The 12,502-nt window shown below is 42.5% G+C and overlaps 1 long non-coding RNA gene across 1 annotated transcript in view; it reads left to right on the top strand.

Annotated features, from left to right (window-relative positions):
• LOC142056047 (uncharacterized) overlaps positions 1–12,502 on the top strand; it is a 49,196-nt gene that overhangs the window by 14,945 nt on the left and 21,749 nt on the right. Inside the window, exon 3 of the long non-coding RNA XR_012660189.1 lies at positions 871–1,645. This is a non-coding gene — a long non-coding RNA (uncharacterized LOC142056047). The remainder of the gene's footprint in view (positions 1–870; positions 1,646–12,502) is intronic.

Raw genomic sequence — 12,502 nt, 5'->3', positions numbered from 1 at the left:
GGCGTGACTCCATGACTTTAAATTAAGCTAGGTGTTCCAGAGGAGCATTGGATTTAATGAGATGGCTGTAGTGCATGGAGTGTCACTAGCTGTTAACGTTTGTGCTCTAATTAACTTGAAATGGTATGAACCAGGAGTATGTATAATTGTAGCCTTACTAACATGTAAGGTTTGTCAGGAATTACTGGGCTTGCTTAATATTAATGTTCCAACAAGTTAATTTGACATAAGTGAATTTATAGCGTTCCCAGTGTAATGGCAAGTTAAACGTATGTCAAATACAGAAATAAGGCTAGGGTTTTTTCTGCTTCTCGAGGCTGATGTGCCTTAGGTTGCTTTGAAAGGAAACACGAGTCACCAGGAAAGCTTTAGACAGGTTTGCCACAAACAGATCTATCCTATGCACTGAGCCCTACAGACGGAGTGCATTGAAACCCTCAGTGATGCAGAGTACCACCTGAATATTTACACATCTTCCCTTTCTCTCACCCATTGAGAGAACCCAGCCTTTTGTGGAGGGGAGAATATCACACCGAGGGAAATGGCGCAGCCTAGGAATAGTGCAAGGTTTTTTGGACAGTCCACATTCACTTGGAAGCAGCACATTTTTACTCTTTGGCGTTCTTATAGGGGACTTGATGTACTTGTAACCTGAGCTCTGGCAATTGTCAGCGCAAAAAGCAAACAGGGACACGACGTTCTCGTGCGTAATTTTTAAAATATATTCAAAAGGCGAGCGGTACTGCAGGAAGCACGTTTGCCAGGGAAATACAGACCTTTCACTATGGCTGTGACTGCCCTACTGTGTACCCTCGTGGTCAGCCTGGGGGAATCTTCTCAGGATGGCTAAAGCCTGTTTTTCCTTTGCAGGTTGAAGGTGCATAGAAAAGCAGTGACCGCCCCAAGCTTGCGTACCTGTAATCACTATACATGACTAGCAAAAATATTTGGTTTTATTGCCATACTGGCAGACCCCTCCCAGGATCTGAGAAGGTAGCACATATTATAATGTTCACATTGACAATAACAAGGATTTTGCATTTGAAAGAGATATATTATTGTAGGTGATGCACCTTATGAACAGACTCTTCAGTCACTTTCCCAAAGATACAATGGCTTTAAAATGCCAACAGGAGCAAAAAAGCTAATTAAAGTTGGTTTTTTTTCTCACAGGGAAAGCAACCATGATTATGACTATTTTTGGAAACAATATTTATAGATTAATATGTGATTTTTTTTTTTCACAGTAACTTTTCTGGCTATGCTCTGGTCATACGCTGAAGTACTGTGCCTTTGTAATTGCGGGTAGATACATGCCAAGCTTTCCTCGTGGAGCATTAGACACCTTTGCCTAAACTTTCCTTTTGTGCTGTTTTAGGCTACGCATGAAAACCATTGGCCATCCTCATAGCCAGGTTAATTTTACTGAGTCTGGCAACCATCCTGCACACAGCACACTGTGACAAAACACAAAGGGGGCAAAATTCAACCCCAGGCAAGGGATGATTTGCAGTATTCCTTCCACTTAATAAACACTACCTCTGTGAAGATGCCTCCGTTCACGCCTACAGGAGTTTATGGATTAAGTCTCCCAGCTTTCCTGAATGCATGCAGGCTACATAATATGGGATATTTTATTCGCCTGGTAAGTAGCTATCGCTTTATTTCTTCATCCATTTCCACAGACCTTGGGATCTTTACAAGTGTCGTTTTGTAAGTGTTATTGTAAAGTGACTATTCTGCTATTTTTACTAGTATTTTTAATAACACCGGATTATATAGAGGTCTTCCATTTCTGATAGCCTCAGTTGTCTACGGCTGATGGGTTAGAAGGTCATGAAGTACAGTACAGGTGTATCATTGCTAGCAGACTTGAAATGTATTTAGAGGTCTAAGATTTGTGTTTGCATACACAGAGCCCCCAGGACGAGAGGGTTTTGAGTGTGGTGCACCCCAGGACTGAGTGCTTTCTTCCTAGTGATTTTACAAGCAGAAACTCGGAGAGTGGGATGAGGGGCGAACAGGACCATTCCCAGTGCCTGCTGTCCAGGGGGTCCTCGCTTCAGCTGGGGCTTCTAGGCCAGGAGTTACTTCACCTGCCTCTGCCAATTTCCTCTACATGACATTTTAACACCCACCAGGTGTGTGGCCAAAAACCTAAAGCTGAAGACAGAGATGAGTTAAATCAAAGCAGTGCCCAGTGTTTTTCCATTCCTGACCCTTCTCCACGCTGTGTGAGCTTTGGAGCAGTCAGGTGATGGAGGAGGATGGTAGGGTCCTTTGCCTTAGCCCTGTGCAACTGGGTCTAGTGTTTTGACCCTTGCTTCAGGAAAGTTTTAACCAAATGAATTCTCACTGGACCTTCCTACCTGTTTTTAAAAGGCAATATACATGTGAAATGATGTCTGCTAAGGTTAGAATTTACACCCAGTAGCTGTATCTGCCATTTGGCTGGAAGGCTCTAGTGAGGCATTATTAAGGCACTAGTAGTGGACTGATGGGGAATATTTATAGCCTGTAGAAAAAAACCTGTATGTTGAAAATCTTGTTCCACCGTTCTGGTACACGATGCCTACCACACCGTGCATCCCAGACCATAATACATGCTTCTCTGACAGAGTTTTAGAGGATGCAGCAAAGCCTTGGTGACATAATGAAAGAAATTAAAGGGAAAATTTTTGTTATAATTTCTGTTTAGAAGGATATACACTGAAACTAAGCATTGGGCTGTCCAACATCTAAACATGCCGTGTAAGATGGTGTAATTTTCAGGTTTTTTGCAAACATGACTTGACATTTGATGGCAAACATTGCTAGAATACATTATCAGAGGTTATGTTACAGCAAGACTGTTTGGAAACCAGTGCAAAAGTGAGCATTTTGGGGCAGCATGGACCTACGCTTCCCCAGAGCATCTCTGAAACCACTGCTTCACCTCTTTGATGCAAAACTGCAGTCTTTAATGACCTGAGCGTAACAACAATAACGACGATGATAATGATGATTACGATGATGATGATAATAATAATAAAAATAATATCATCCTTCTTCCAGGGAGCTCTCATAATAATCTTTGTTTGTGTTTCCTTTTGTGGTGCTGGCTGGAGGGGGCTCGCAGCTGGCGGGCCGGGTGAGGTGGCACGGTCCTTCCGGCATGTACCATTATTTCCAGATCAGCAGCTTTCTTTTGACCTGCCCTAAACTCTGGCCTATTCAGAAGAATAATGCCTGCAGGGGAGGTACCTCCAGCATAGCTCTTAGTCCCTTTGTGATGCCTTTCCCAGATCTGGTTTGTTTTTTGTTTTTTTTTTTTGGTCTAGAAATTCAGCCAAGAGATTTGTGTGACAGGGTTGATTAAATGCCAGCGGTGCCATACAAGTTTGGGTCCCAAAAAGTCAGGACAGTCTCCAAGTCATCTTCAAGAGATTACTTGATTCCCCAGAGCTAAAAAGACACTAGGGCACCTAGTTTCTCACAGCACAGGAGTATTTAATAGGGAGGGGACAGTGCTTGTCAACGGAACACTTTTCCACATGGAGGCCCTAAAAGTTTATTACAAAGCACAGATACTGCTGGTGTCAGGAGGTGTTGCAAAGGCGCTGCCACCACGGGGTGGGCTCCGTGGTGCTACTTGCCACGTGGCTTTGCCACATTTCACTGAACGTAACAAATTAGCTTTTCCTTTCCGAGGTTTAGAGCGATTTTGGAAGTCTCTTTTAAGGCCTTTAGCTGGCTTGTGGGGATGAGTTATTGAAGGCGCTACCTTGTTAACTCCCTCAGGAGGAAGGAGCTGGCCCTATAGAGACACTTGAGGGGGACGAGAGGTCTTCTTTTTGATTTTTCCTTTTCTTTTTTTCAGATAAACAATTTTGCCCCTAATAGAAATTTGCATTCCAGAGGCAATACTGTGTTTTTTTAAGCTTGCCTTCTCTCTCACCGCTGAGTATAACATCAACTGAAAGGCCCACCCAGCAAAATCAAAAAGCACCAGCAAGTCTGTCACGAGCCTTCGTGGGAGCACTGGGGGGGGGGGGGCTGTCTCAGACCTCCCTGCTCCTTCCTGAGCCCGGCAATAGCCCTGGTGAGAAGAAGCCTTTGCTGCCCATAGAAGAACCAATCCAGCCAGAAAATCCTGCCTAAAGACCATGGCACCAGGAGGATCTCAGGCTGCCCCTGAGGGAGGCGGATTACCATCACCAGTTAATGTTTTTATGTTTTGTGGACAGTTTTCAGCCATGGTATTTTAATGACAAAACTAAGCCGGTTTTATATACAAAATGTCAAGTCAAACATTTTTTTTTTCCTTTTGCACTGCATTTGTTTCCAAAAATAGGGAAATAAATCTCTAAGCTCCATCCATTAAGGATTTTCTCCGCAGAGAGAAGATCATGTTGCAAACCACCAAAGAAATACAGAGTATTTCAACTGATTATGTTCTGTTCATTGCCATTAAGGCCTCTATGGTTTCCCAGCTGTTGCAGACTAATACTGCTGTAGTATTACAGTTTCACATACATTTGTGCGTTTGCTAGACAGCTTTCAAGCTGATGACTGTGTAAGAGTCATTCACAAACTCTGCATTCAGACCGTCACTGGCATGGGTCGCAAAGGCTGGTCAGGCTGGTGATTTACTGTATCAACACAATGAATAAAGCAGGATGTTTCCCCAACACAAAAAGAACACTTTTTTCCAAGACAGACACATTACCAAATTTTGAACTGAGGTGAAATCATTGCACTTGCTGGATTATCTTGTGAAGAGAATAATCGGAGGGTCCAGAAAACCAGGCTTTATTTTTGACTCTGCTGATGAGTCATTCTGTAACCGGAGGCAAGTTACTTACCACCTCTTTGCCTGCAACTCTCCATATAAACTGAAGCAAAATCAAAGAAAATCAATATCTTTCCCCAACCTTTGCTTTTGCCAAGTGTCTTAAAATATTCAGGTGAAAGGCAGTAGGCAAGTGAAAACTGTCGCACATTGGAAAATATTTCCATTGTTGCTGGTTTACAGCAAGCTGCGAGAGGAAAGCAACAATTTGACACCATCGCTTTGAAGAGAGGGAAAGAAGCAATGCTGCTTGAACTAAAAAGGGATTTGTTTTATTTTTGTTAATTGCAGTCCTTTTGAAAAATGATACTCAGCCTGCCAGTGAAGTGCTAACTAATGTTAGGATGTGGTACACCATATAATAAAGGCTGCTGTTGAGGAATGTGAATGAAGAAGAAATTGTTTCTGAGGTGTTGATGGGTAAACAAGATTGCTTTAGAGGTGGGCCGCAGGTAAGCTTGACTTTGCATTTTTGAAAGCTGTTGCCTTGCCCTTTGTGTTCATTAGTAGACATTTTCCATGGCAGAAAACTAAGGAAGAGAAAAATCCTTCCCTTTTAGCTACCGCTGATATTCCCATTTTGAGCCTTAGGTTTTTAGAGGCAGCCGTCTTTAGGAGTGGGAAGTGCTAGGAACACTGTCATTAACAAAATCGGTATGTAACAAACTATCAATCATCATTTTAAAAACATAATTAAGAGTCTGTTTCTCACAGTGTAATTTTACCTGACACTGTGCCTGTTTCTCTGATTGCACATGGTAGTGTGTAACTTTGGCCCCATGTTGACAAAACCCTTTACACTCAGTTTAGAATCATCAGCATTTTGACTTTTTGTCTTTAAGCTCTTCAGTTTTCCTCTCGATCATTTTTGTTGTTCAGATAGAAACATGCTTCATAATATCCTATAGGGAGAAAATCTGGTTTCCTCTCTGCTCCCCAGTTATTTAGGGAAGCTTTCTTGGGCAATCACAGAGGTTTCTGGCTTTGCATTTAAGTCTTCTCCCATGCAGACGTATAGAGGAGCACTTTGCTGCTGTATATTGATAATAGTGTGTGGCACCCCTCCTCCCTTGCCCCCCCCCCCCCCCCCCCCCATGATTGTCTTCTGCAGCCATTCCACTGCAGGCAGAGGGAACCCCAGGAAATCACAAAAGCAACAAATTAAACTGCAAATGGTATACACTTGATTATTATAACTACTAAAAGCTTTTCTTTCAGCAGTGGTCCCAAACCCTTTTGGCTTGTGTACATGGAGACCTGTTGTGGCACTTTGCTGGACTGCTCCAGTTGCCCTCGTGCCTCTCTGGGTGGCTTCAGCTGAGCAGAGGAGCCCTCTCCACAACTTCAGGTGCCCACCAACCATTCCAGTACAGCTAATCGAATGTAAAACCAAGCTAGTGATGTACTTAAAATAATCATTCTGGCATAATTAGCATCCCATGTTCCCAAATTGTGTCATATTTGATATGACCATTTAAAAAAACTGTATGAAGTATAATCCTCACACATGGACTGGGAAGGGTGACTCTGAGGCAAACAGAGGTATGAGACCAACTGTGACTTAGTTGCAGATAAGCTCAGCTATATTCTCCTGGGCAGTTCTATGCCTAGTAAGGTTTTTTTCTCCATTTTCTTTTGTACCATCCAAGAGCACAAACCCCAAGAATGTGTCCTTTAGCCATATTAGAACAGTTTACAAGCAATCCTAGTATAGGATCAGGCTTTGCATCAGGTGTGTTTTATTCAGATACTGGAAAGAAAAATCCTCCAACAAACTGAGGAGGTTGCTACCACAAGCTACATGTGCAGTATGGAGTATTTCGTGAACCCTTCCCAATGCATGAGCCTAGACTCCCCAATCACCCACAAGATATGTTCTCTTCTCCTAAAAGTAGGCAAACATAAGTATAAGCAAGAAGGAGGAATTTCCTCTATGATGGAAAAAAATAGGAAAGGATATATAGAAATAGCTGGGAGTGCTTACACGCCTTACTCAAAGTCAGAGGAAGGAGATGAGGGTCAAAGGAAGGACATCAAGTCCAACCAAGGGTGTGTGCGGAGACAACATTCAGTTGTCAGCTGGCCAACGTTAGTGTCACTGTGCTATCAGCTACCCTCCTTCTTTTCATTAATAAGTGTCCCGTGGAGCACAGCTGGATGAGGAACAGTACCTCAGCAAACAGCAATGCTCTTGCAGCTGCGGTCGCTGGGAAAAGCACAGCAGCTTCCATGCAGGTGCTTTATGGTCACCAGCTGTTGTGGTGACACCCTGTGTCCCTTTGTGGAACATCTGGCTGGGAATCTGGAGCTGGAGCTCACCAGTCTGACACACTCCGGGGCTTTCTGAATAGGGTCTAGAGTACATGGTGGTCAGTTTTTCCAGCACACTGGGGATGCTTTTCCTGCCAGTGCGATATGCCAGCAGATGGGGAAGAGGGAGAGGATCAACCAAACCTCTTGTGAGAAGAATAGTTCACCTGGAAAATGCAGTTTTGAAAAACTTAATTGTATTGTGACCAAAAGGCTTGCTCTCATGAAACAATGTTATTTCTTCTTTGGAAGTAGGGAAAGGAAGAATATAATTTTGACATAGAGAGGTGTTCTGTAGTGAATTGCATCTTCCAAAAGTTTCTTTTTTCCTTTCCAGAAATATTTTTGAGTTCTTGTGCTATTACGTTTTTTAACTCCCCGATCTAAAGGGAGAATAACTTTAGATAGAAAAAAATATTAATACTTGATAACAATTCTATTTACCGATTTCTCTATAGCTCTATATAATTTTTCTGTAATGCTGCCGGCTTTAAGTTCCACAGGTTAATAACTGCACCATTTATATGGTGTGCAGATATGCTTTTTGGCAGCCCCAATATTCCAGAGTTGTATTACAGTTCATGTGGAAAAGCAGCACTTTCCCAGATGTGCAATCACAGAATTTTGTGATTTTTGATATTTACCTTGATACGGCCAAAGCAAAATTTTATTGATTGTAAACAACTGTGAAATCATTTGAGCAGAGTACAGAACTACTTTTTTTTTCAGTCTTCAAAGGATCATTAGCTATTTTAGAAAATGTTGATGTGTGAACCAAAGTCGTAAAAAGAGAATTTGGATAAGAGCTCCTTTTGTTTCCAAAGTCTCTCTCCACCTCCCACACATATTCAGCCCACTTCTGGATATATATTTAAGGCAGCAAGAGCTCCAGGCTGTTTGTACAATGAAACTGGCAGGAGGCAATCTTTCATTCAGTCAAACAATTGTGCCCTTAGAATACAAGCTATGAAAACAACGAATATGATAACTAAATGATTTGAAAAGATACCTAATAAAATAAACAGTTTCACATCATCTCAGCAATAAAAGTAATCTTACTTTCAGAAAGTGCCTTTTATCTTGACAGCTTCCAGAGCCCCCACCTCTGCCAGCACTTTGCACATGCCCAACAATACATCAGAGCCTGGTGAGAGGCACTCCTCCCCGCATGGAGGACAGCCAGCCTTCGGCATGACGTGCACTGCAACCTGCTGAGGAAGGGGAACCAAGAGCCATTTTTGGCATGGGAAATCACAGAATCACAAAATTATTAAGTTTGTGAAAGACCTCTAGGATCAAGTCGAACCACCAGCACAACGCTAAAGTGCCTCCTAAACTATGCCCTCAAGTGCCACGTCTACAGGGTTTTTTTTTGAACACCCTTATTTTTCCTTCTTTGAAAACGCACTTTCACAACTCGGTTGAAGGAGTGACTGCTCAATCGCAGTGGTGTAGTCATAAGGTCTTTGGTGAGCCTTAGCTTGGCATAGTTCTAATTTTATTAAGAATTAATGTGAGTGAGTCATAGTGATACTTCAGATTTCCTTTCACTGAGGAGTTTTGTATTCGTAGCCAGGTTACGCTCCTATTGCTACATACAGCTGTCACAAGTGGGATGGAAGGAAAAGGAGAAATAAATTTCAGCGACCCTTACTTTTCCAGCTTAGCCCTTTCCTGTTGCTGCTTCTTTTCATCCCCTGAGCTTCGCAACATGGTCGCAGGCACCGGTGTGAGGACTTTACAGGCAGTGCCATGAGCTGAGGGCTGGGGCACCGCACTCATTCCTAAAAAAGAGTGGCCAAAAGTCGATGAGGGTTGATGTGCCTACATCTTATGCATCTGCATCTCCAAGCTTCCCAGAACCAGTTCTGGTAAAAGACACTGCACTATTCCTGCTCCTTCAGGCTAGTGTTTTTTCTGATGCCTCTCACACCAGATGTGCACACAAAGCCACAGTTCCACTGGTGTGGTTTTTTTTTTTTGTTTGTTTGTTTCTTTTTTTAAAAAAAGTTACTGTTGTGGAGAGCAAATCATTTTTCCCTGTCGCATCCACAGCACTGCGGGAAAAGATGAGCACAGAAATGTAACTGAGAGTCTACTTATTACCCTGTTGTAACTGTATCTCAGAGGTAGACAATTGCCCTAGGCTTAGATTTTCTAAAAATTTATGTGTATCAAAAGGGATCTTGTACAGGCAAAAAGCAGCAAGTTGATGTTTCCAAGAGCAGCTTGCCATTTTAAGCAGTTGTTGGCTTAATAAGTGAAATAGCTTAGGGCTATATGCATGCCATAATGATTGCATTTTGTAAGAAAAGCCTGTGCCTATGGGTCTCAAAGTTTCAGAGCCAAGACTAGTCATATTTGTGGTCTTTAAGTCGCAACCCCAAGCTATTCTCACCACCGTAGATAAGGGGTAGCTGATCATAGAATAACACTGATTTTAAAATAACTAACCACAGCAAAATTAAAATGACCTAGTCAAGTAATACAAAGAGTATATGATTGACAAGATAGCTGTTCTTTGAAATGTACTGTAGGCAAGTAAAAAGCATCTTTTGCCCATAAGCTATTTTCTATCTTAAAGCCAAGAATAATGATCTGGCAACTGTCCTTCCTGAGTGCGGCTTCAGTTCTGAAAGCTGCAACAGCTCCCTCCCATATGCTTCTGGAAATGATAGCAGTGCTGTGCTCATGGGTTGTAATTATATCACAGAAGTTCTCTTTTTTTTTTTTTCCAGAAGTGTTTCTCTCTAATGTAAACAGCTGTGCAGGGTGGAAATGGAAAATTTTGCCTCTTACACTTGTGCTTAGGTGGATTTAACTTGCATTTGCATTTCCTTGGGGTGGGCAGTGAGACAAGGAAATGCAATCTCAGCAGGTCCAATTTCTAATTTATCTTTGTCCCCATCAAAATTCAAGTGGCAACTGAGATTTTGTTGAACTGTAATCTCGATAACTTTACCTAATGCCACAGAGTTCAAACAGCTGCCAAGCTTTTCTGTACAACCCTTTCTGGCAAAGAAATACATTGACCGTATACAGCTTGTGTGCATAGGGTTGGATTATATGCTGCAAGTTATACATTCTGTGCAATGTGATCTGGGCTGTGGCCTACGTGCGTTGTGGCATAAAATGTTGGGGGTTTGCATCAGGCCTCTGCTCTTCTACGTGAGAGTTTGCTTTTTATTTGGAAGGGATTTTTTTTTCTGTTATCGTCTTAGCAGGGCCATGGGAGAGCTGCAGAAAATGAAAGCTGGAGTCCATTTCTGTTCCTTATTTCTGCTGAAGCAGTTGCAAGGCACTGTAATTACTGCCTTACAATCACGCTAATGCTTCCGTTCGGTGCCCTGTTGTGCAGCATATTGCAAATATAATCCCTTAGGAGTGGGAACTATTCCTGTCCAGGGCACCGGTACCCGGTGGGAAAGAGTGCCTTCCTCCGTGTCACTGGGGCTGCAGCAGCAGCAAGAGCTGCCTGCAGCACTTTGGCAGCCCTTCCCAGCACCTGAACTGCATGACCATTCTCAACTCACAGGAGCAATAGGAATCAAGAAATGCTAAAAAAACCCCACCAGATCTTTGTCGTCCGTCGCCCCCCCCCACCTAGTATATGCTGGAATGCATTCTGATGAACAGAAAGCTCTTGGAACATGTCAGATGGCTTTGTACAGAGCAAAATGCTCCCTCTTTCGGGTCTGGTATGTTTTCTGATGTTGTCGTGGGGTTTTTTGTTGGTTTTGGGGTTTTTTTAAAGTAAGAAGGAGAATTGTAACTTCCTTTACACCAGTACATTAGCATAATACGTTCCTGCCTTCAGGTACTGTATGTCATTGTTATGAGTACATCCTGACATCTCTCACACTTCCAGTACTCCAAAGTTCCATGACAGAGCTGAATGAAAACTTTTTTTGACTTGGCAGGAGCAGTAAGAACACATAAAACCTGCCAGCTGTCAAGGATGTAAATGGTGATTTTGTTTCACTTTTTTAATGAATTAAAGCAGGATTGAAATCTGTCCAAAGACAGCATGTTTGGCCTTGCAAGGAAAGAAAAAAATGAGAGAGAGGGATTTTTTTTTTCTCTTTTGGCACTTATGCTCATACAGTGTTTATTCTTGGTAGCACAGTATAGGACAGAGCTACTCTACTGAAAGAGCCTTGGCCATGACCGTCAGACATGAGACACCTTAGCAGGGACCGGTTTCAAGAGAGGAAGCATTTAGGGGATTGGGAAAAAAAAATCTGCCTTATTTCAAGTCAGGCACCTGAGAACCGCAGCATCCACCCACCACTGTTTTGGAGAAGGGTGGCAGCAAATTGCTGGTGGAAGTAATTTTGTGTGTCATTTACACCATAGTCACATTGAACCCAAACTAAAATCTGATGGCTTGTACCTTTTTTCTTACAAATGATGTTTTTGCTGCTATCTATCTTACTGACGCCACTGTTTGGTGTGGGGGCAGGTGTGTCATTTGTAGGGCTGGCATTTGAACCACTGTGTGTCTCTGAGTGAGTGTGGTCGGTCCCTCTCGTTCCTGGTCTTAAAGTCCAAAAGCAATAGGGGCTGGAGCTTCTGGGCCATGTCCTGAATGTTCACATTTACCCTGTGTGAGCATGGCACCCTTCTCTGTGGAAAAATGATGCAGTTCTGAGCTTGTCTGCACTGCATATCCTTAACCTACACTTCTTGCTATTGAAAAGTTAGCTCCAAAGCTTTGTTGGGAAAAAAATGGCTGGGTTAGATATTGTCTGCAACTCAGTTCCCATTTTCTTTCTTAGCTTCTTAAATTTTGCACTTGAGATATCTTTGACCATTATCCGTAATTTAGCCTGGTTGTTTTACTTGTGATTGGAACATTTCATGCTTATATACTTATTTATTTAGCTACTTAAATTGCACGTGTAGCTGCACGTCTACTCCTCTGGTGGAGTCTTACTCTGTATCACAGGTACCCAAGCACATTGTGCCTACCTCTGTATACACATGTGCATTCCTCTTCAGAGATGCAAGCATGGCAAAGGATTTGCCAGGTGCTTTGCCTTTCACACCATAATTTCTGCTTAAGATTTTCAGGCGACTTCCTGTTCAAGAACTAGCCAATTTCAGATCGTAGTTTCCAAGCTGTTAAGTAGTCATCAGTTATAAATGCTATCTCAGCACCTTAAAAACAGACCTGCAGTTCCTTAAATACAACAAGCAGGGAGAAATGAAGTCTGTTCTTTTGGAAAATATAATGCCTGACATCAAAATAACTTCATAGTGACTGATGTTCCTGGACCAAAGATCCTCCTGGAAGTACAGCTCAGCTTCAGACTTGGGTTAAGCCCAGCGCAAGCACCTCTCAAATAACATGGGCTGAAC

Source organism: Phalacrocorax aristotelis, chromosome 4, assembly GCF_949628215.1.
Source record: "Phalacrocorax aristotelis chromosome 4, bGulAri2.1, whole genome shotgun sequence".
NCBI lineage: Eukaryota > Metazoa > Chordata > Aves > Suliformes > Phalacrocoracidae > Phalacrocorax > Phalacrocorax aristotelis.
Note: the sequence above shows the minus strand (reverse complement) of the source record. Positions and strands in the feature narration are given on the sequence as shown.